Genomic DNA, 7,456 nt, shown 5'->3' on the forward strand with positions numbered 1-7,456 from the left:
CCCTCGGGAGGCCCCTGGCACCCTTCAGGACCCTTGGGGCAATCTGCGTAGTGGTTCGATTGGAGTGTCCCCTCTAGAGACGGCAATTCAGCCTTTGACCATCTCCCTTTCCAGGCGAGAATGACAGTCTGCCAAGTCTCCACCACGGTCAGGACTCAGCATGGGCACCCGGCCCCTCCCCCACCCAGGTCTTAGCCGTTGAGGGAGCGCCACAGTCCAGGGACTTGTCCACCTCAGCACCCAATATCATAAATGAAAATAGAGCCTGCGGGCTGTGGGGGCGCTCACCTGTTAATCCCAGCGTTTGGGACGCTGAGGCAACAGGCTTGCACAAGCTGGCTAGAAAACGAGTCCAGTCTGGGCTTTAGAGGGAGACCCTGCCTCTAAAATAAAATAACAAAATCAAGTGAATTTAAATTTGGCTGGGCTGGGGGAGAGGCTCAGGGAGTCGGAATCCTCAGAAATGACGTAGGTCTAAGGTGGCGTTGTGTGTGTCTGTGGTAGCTGCACTCCTCCCGGGGTCCCTGGAGCTGGTGGCCACCCGCCGGGCACTGCCTCAGGGTGAGAAGAAGCAACCTACGAGATGGCCCTCTGACCTCCAGGTGCACTGGAAGCTCGGCGTGCATGGGAACACACACACACACACACACACACACGCACGAACGCAGGCGCAGAGGCTCTAAAAGGGATGGGACTGGCAAGATGGCTCAGTGGGTAAGGTGCCACAGGCCAGATGAGCTGTTTAATTTCCTGAACACACATGGCAGAAGGGAAGAACCAGCTCCCCAGGTTGCCCTCTGACCTCTAAACAACTGCACACCTGTGCACTCACAAAACGTACAAAGAAGCCAGGCATGGTGGTGCATGCCTTTGATTCAGTCACAAGCACTCGGGAGGCAGAGGCAGGTGGGTCTTTGAGTTCGAGGCCAGCCTGGTGGACTACAGAGTGAGTTCCGGGACAGCCAGCATTACACAGAGAAACCCTGTCTGAAAGGACAAGACAAGGAAACAAAGTACAAAGTACAAAGAAACGAAGAAAGAGATCGAGGCTGGGGGTTCAGCTCTGTGGTAGAGTTCCCCAGAAACAAACAGGCCTCTCCAGAGCTAAACAGAGAGGGCTGACAAGCACCCAGGACAGCCAAGCCTTTGTCACGTTGTAATTTTTTTTTTTAAGACTGGGTTTTTCTGTGTAGACCAAGCTGGCCTTGAACTCACAGAGATCCGCCTGCTTCTGCCTCCCTGAGCACTGAGATCACAGGGGTGCACCACCACGACCGGGTTATTTTCTTTTTTAAATTTACTTGTTATGGATTAAAAAAAAAAAAAAAAAAGCATGTGTACTCTGACTACATGTACACCTGCTCGCCAGCAGAGGGCACCAGATCCCCTTATAGATGTTTGGGGGCCACCGTGTGGTTGCTGGGAATTGGACCCAGGGACTTTGGAAGAGCAGACAGTGCTCTTAACCTCTGACCCATCTTCTCATAAGCCCTGTTGTTGTTTGAGATAGGGTCTCATGTTTGTGTGTTTGTGTGTGTGTGTGTGTGTGTGTGTGTACATGTGAGTGAAGGCTCTGGAAGAGTCCAGAAGATCCTCTGGAGGTAAAATACAGGGGGTTGACTCCCTCTGGAACACTAAGCCTTCTCTTTAGGCCCCACTACTTAATAAAGTTTTTCTTTTTTGAAAAAATTGCATGTATTTGCTTGTGAAGGCCACGGCAGCACGTGGCCCAGAGGACAGGGCCTGGGGCTTGAACTCGGGCTGTCAGGCTTGGGAGCAAGGTGTGCTCCCTCGGCACCTTCCCCACTGGAAGCTCTAACTGTCACACTTCAGCCCAGCCCCACCTCCCTATCTGTGTGGCCCTGGCTGTCCTGGAACCACTGTGCCAACCAGGCTGGCCCCGGACCCACAGAGATCTGTCTCTGCTTCTGGAGGGCCGGGATCAAAGGTGTGCACCACCATGCCCGGCTTAATTTTATTCTGTGTGTAAGAGGGTTTTGCCTGCATGTATGTCTGTGCCATGTGTTTCATGCCTGGTGCATGCAGAGTGTAGAAGAGGGCGTCGGGTCCTCCAGAGCTGGAGATGGTCATGAGCCACCGTGTGGGTGCTGGGAATGGAATGGGTCCTGTGGAAAAGCAGCCGGTGCTCTCGGCTGCTGAGTCATTTCTCCAGAGTGCTTGCTGTCACGTCTGATGGCCGAGCCGGGTCCCTGGAGTGCACAGCACAAGGAAGAGAACTGACTCCTGACTTTTCTCCTGTCGCCATTGCTGCGCAGTCGCACAGGTGCACAGACCTGCCCCTCCCCCGCCACACGTACACACAGATACCCCAAACTGCCAAAGGGCAGTGTTGGCGCTCGCCTCTGATTCCAGGGCAGGTGATCTCTGAGTTCAAGGCCAGCCTGGTCTACAGAGCGAGCTCCAGGACAGCCAGGGCTGCACAGAGAAAACCAAATCACGGAAAAGAAAGGAGGAAAGAAAGGGAGAGAGGAGAAACTGTCGATAAGTACATAAAAAGAGGTTTCTGGGGCTGGAGAGATGGCTCAAAGGTTGAGGCCCCTGGCAGCTCTTCCAGAAGACCTCGGTGGTTCAAATCCCAGTATCCACATGGCAGCTCACGACTGTAACTCCTTCACACAGACGTACATGCAGGCAAAACGTCAATGAACATAAAGTAAAAATCAGTAAGAAAAAATTTTAAAAGAAGAAGAAAGCGCCAAGATGGCGGCAGAGGTGGGGAAGCGGGTGGTGCTGAGCCGGGCATTCGGGGACGCATCTGCTGCGGAGCGGCTGGAACCCCTGCTTAGCAGCGCAGCCTGAAGAGGGTCCTCTCGGGGACGAGGGCGGCCAGGGTGAGGCCGCCTGCAGCTGCAGCCAGGCGGGCCAGCTGACTAGGGAAGTGAGCCGTCTCCACAGCCCCAGCTCACATCCCAAGCTTTGGACTAGCCCTTCCAGGTGGCCGCTGGCGAGGAGGCGAGGAAAGCGCTTTGTTAGGGAGATGGAGCCCAGCCTGGGCGTGGAGGAGGACCCCAGGCAGAGCACGAAGCCGATGCGGGAGGGCCTTGCCTGGCATCGAGGACGCCATGAGCCGCGGTTCCGAGCTTGGTGAGAGGCCCGAGCTCCTCGGCGGTGAACGCAGCACCCAGCAGCTACGCACCCAGCCTCCTGAACTCCCCCACCGCTGCGGAGCGGGGCCTGGGCGGCCGCTTGCACACCAACAACCAGATCAGCAGCCACAATGATGGCGCTCGCCTTTAGTCCCAGCCCTTGGGGGGCAGAGGCAGATGAGCTCTGAGTCGGAGGCCAGCCTGGTCTACACAACCAGGACAGCCAGGGCTACACCGAGAAACCCTGTCTCAAAACAGAACGAGCAGCCCCGTCATCTCACAGAAGCGTCAGGTGCGCGGCCTGGGGAGCGTGAACGCTGACCAGCGGACAGTTCAAGGACCCTGAACCAACCACCTCCCTATGTGTGTGCCCCGCTGAATCCTTGTCCCTCTGTGAGACTGAGTGGTGGGTCCAGGGACTGCCCGAGCGACACCCAGGGCACCACTGTCAACCTTCCCCTCCCGACCCTGAGAACGGTGCGTGAGGCTCGCCACAGGATCCCGGCCAAATGCCTGCACCGGATCGAAGGCCTGTCACTGCTAGCCCACGGGGTTGGGGAGCGGCCGGTCAGCCCCTTCTCTGTCCGCCCTCCCCTGGAGCCCTACAAGCCCTCCAGGACCCTGGAGCACGGCCATCCTGGCTGCTGCTGCCACCTAACTCCTCCTCCCCCCAGCTCCCCGGGGGCAGAGTTTGCACAAAGTCCTCCATAATGCGGGAAGAAGCGACTCAGGAGGAGGTGGAGGGGTCTATTCCCCCTGGTGGGGCCTGGGGAGGCTTGGAGGCCCTCACCTCCCCCTGTCTCACACTCCTCAATAAAATAATCTTAAATAAAAAAAAAAAAAAAAAAAAAAAAGCAGAAACAAAAACAAAACAACAACAAACCGCTCCTTGCTCTGGGGCGGGAGCAGGGCCTGGATCTTTACCGAAGGCCTCTGTCTTGCTCAGAGGATGGTTCCAGTGCCTCCCAGATCCAGATCGCCTTCCTCCTCCTCTTACTCCCTTCCTAAAAACTTAGCTCATATAAAACTAGCAAATTAATGAATGCATGGGAATGGAGGGGCTGTTCTCCAGCTCCATTGGACCCCAAGGTGAACCTTCTTCCTCCTGAAGGCCTTCTACACTTTTCCCCTCTGCTTTGAGCCCTCCAGAACACCAAGTGAGTTTCTTTTCTTTTTTTTAAGATTTACTTAATATGTATACAGTGTTCTGCCTGCATGTACACCTGCGAGGCAGCAGAGGGCACCAGATCTCATCACCACGAGCTACCGAGTGGGTGCTGGGAATTGAACTCAGGACCTCTGGAAGAGTAGCCAGTGCTCTTTACCTCTGAGCTATCTCTCCAGTCCACCCCCCACCCTGTTTGGTTTCTATCCTGACTTTCCTCAGTGGTGAACAGTGATGTGGAAGTGTAAGCAAAATAAACCCTTTCCTTCCCAAGTTGCCCTTGGTCGTGCTGTTTCACCACAGCCATAGAAACCCAGGTGGACAGATCTGAAAGTGCTTTGGCTGTGTGGCCGGGCACGGCGCCATGCCAGCCTCAAGAAGTAGGGAGCCCACTGTCTTTGGCTGCAATCTGTTGTTGTGGTAAAAAAGTAACTTGGTGTGTGTGTGTGTGTGTGTGTGTGTGTGTGTGTGATAGTTTTATGCTAACTTGACACAAACTACAGTTGTCTGAAAGGAGGGAACCTCAACTGAGAGAAACGCCTCCATAAGATTCAGATTTTTCCTAATTAGTGATGGATGGCGGAGGGCCCAGCCCACTGTGGGTGGTGCCATCCCTGAGCCGATGATCCTGGGCTCTGTAAGAAGGCAGGCTGAGAAGCCATGGGGAGCAAGCTAGTCAGCAGCACCCTCCACGGCCTTTGCATCAGCTCCCGCCTTAGTTCCTGCCCTGCGTGAGTGTTTGTCCTGACTTCCTTTGATGATATGGATTTTGTTTGTTTGTTTGGAGATGGGTTTCTCTGTGTAGCCCTGGCTGTCCTGGACTCACTTTGTAGACCAGGTTGGCCTTGAGGTCACAGAGATCCTCCTGCCTCTGCCTCTCTGAGTGCTGGGAGTATAGGTGTGTGCCAGAGAGATGGAAATACAAGCCCAATAAACCCTCTCCTCCCCAAGTTGCTTTGGTTGTGGTGTTTCGTCCCAGCAATAGTAACCCTAACTAATATAACGGAGCAGCATATTGCTGTGACAGACCTAACCATGTTTGGAGGAGGATTGGAGAAGGACTTTGAGATTTGTGCAAGAAAAGCCGCTGAGTGCTGAGATCTCAGCGAGCTGTTCTGTGGGTGTTTGGAAGACAGGAATGCCAAGGGCAATGCAGAAGATGGAGGCCGGGCTTGTGACCTTTCAAAGGGAAGTTTAAAGACTATTGGAGCCATTTGCTATTTTGAATTAAGGTTCTGTGGTTCTGGTTATCTGGGGTTGAGAAATTGACTGTGATTAACAAGATGCCAGGACTACTAAAGTGAAACCTCTGCTGTGCTGGGCTGCTCCATGCTGGTCAGCTGGAGCTGAGAAATCAGCAACGATTGAGGAGACCAGGCTCCAGGTGTGGCAGATCACGCCTGTGATCCCAGCATGCTGGGAGGGGAGAGCAGGTGAGCTCTGTGTGTTTGAGGCCAGCCTGGACTACAAAGTGAGTCCAGGACAGCCGAGGCTACACAGAGAGAGCCTGTCTTGAAACCCTCTCTCCCTCTGCCAAAAGGAAGAAAGAAAGAAAGAAAGAAAGAAAGAAAGAAAGAAAGAAAGAAAGAAAGAAAGAAAAGAAAGTCAGGCAGGAACCTGGAGGCAGGAACTGAAGCAGAGGCCATGGAGGAACAGTGCTTACTGGCTTGCTGTCTGTGCCTTGCCCAGCCTGCTCTCTGCTACCATCCAGGACCGCCCGCCCTGGGCTGGGCACCCCCACAGCAACCATTAATGGAGAGAACGCTCACACGGACTTGCCGACAGGCCAACCTAACGGAGGCATTTTCTCAGCTGCAAACCCTTCTTCTCCAATGACCCTGGCTTGTGTCATCACCTTGAACTTCTGATCCTGGTTCCATCTTCCAAGGCGGAGGTGACAGGTGAGTCTCCACCACCCCTAGTTTATGTGGGATTGAACCCAGGGCTTGGCATGCTAGGCAAGTGCCCTACATCGCTTCCGTTCAAGCACAAACATATAGGTCTTGTCGATAGCGGGACTGTGGGTGTTCCTAACAGCTGTCACCTGGGACCCTATGTCAGAGCAAGGAACAAAGGGCTTGGGCTCAAGCTGACATGTGGTTTGCCTCTGTGAGTTCAAGGCTGGCTTGCCTCGAACTAAGGAGTTCCAGGCCAGGCCAGTCATGGCTACCCAGTGACGCCCTGTCTCAAAAAAAAAAAAAAAAAAAAAAAAAAGAAGGAAGAAAGAAAGAAAGAAAGAAAGAAAGAAAGAAAAAGCTATCTTTTAAATCCTTTAAATTGGATAAAGCTATCCTTTAAATTCTAGAAATAAAGCCGGAACACCCTTTCTCAAGTTCTCCTTTTTTTCAGGTCTACTCCAGAACTACTCGGTGAGGGAAAGCACTGTAGGATGGTCAGCGATCAGTGAGGAAGTAACTAGTGTCACCTTGCTTCGTTCTCCTTTAGAAAGCCTGCATGACCCATTGTACATTTGCAACCTGCTTTACTACCCATGGCTCTTAGTTCTTTATCTAGAAAAGGGCACTAAATACCTATAAGGTCTTAGTGAATGTTTATTTTTTCATTTATTATATATATATAATGTGTGTCTGCATGTACACCTGTATGCCAGAAGACGGCACCAGATCTCATTATAGATGGTTGGGAGCCACCATGTGGTTGCTGGGAATTGAACTCAGGACCTCTGGAAGAGCAGTCAGTGCTCTTAACCTCTGAGCCATCTCTCCAGCTCCTTAGTGAATGTTTATTATCCATTGGAAATTAGTTACTTGGATACACCAACTAACATTTGTTGGATTGAGGGACCAAGAAGTCTGTCCTTTTAATAAAATCTGGTAGTGTTATATACATCTAGAGTTTGAAATCCTAGGCAGGGCTCTACCACTGAGCCACACCCCAGCCCCTCACTGGGGGATTCTTGGCAGGGGCTCCACCACTGAGCCACACCCCAGCTCCTCACTGGGGGATTGTAGGCAGGGGCTCTACCACTGAGCCACACTCCAGCCCCTCACTAGGGGATTCTAGGCAGGTGATCTCCCACTGAGCCACACCCCAGCCCCTCAGTGGGGGATTCTAGGCAGGGGCTCTACCACTGAGCCACACCCCAGCCCCCACTGGGGATCCTAGGCAGGGGCTCTACCACTGAGCCACACCCCAGCCCCTCCCTGGGGGATTCTAGGCAGGG

Source organism: Psammomys obesus, unplaced genomic scaffold (genome assembly GCF_907164565.1).
Source record: "Psammomys obesus unplaced genomic scaffold, mPsaObe1.curated_primary_1811, whole genome shotgun sequence".
NCBI classification, from domain to species: domain Eukaryota; kingdom Metazoa; phylum Chordata; class Mammalia; order Rodentia; family Muridae; genus Psammomys; species Psammomys obesus.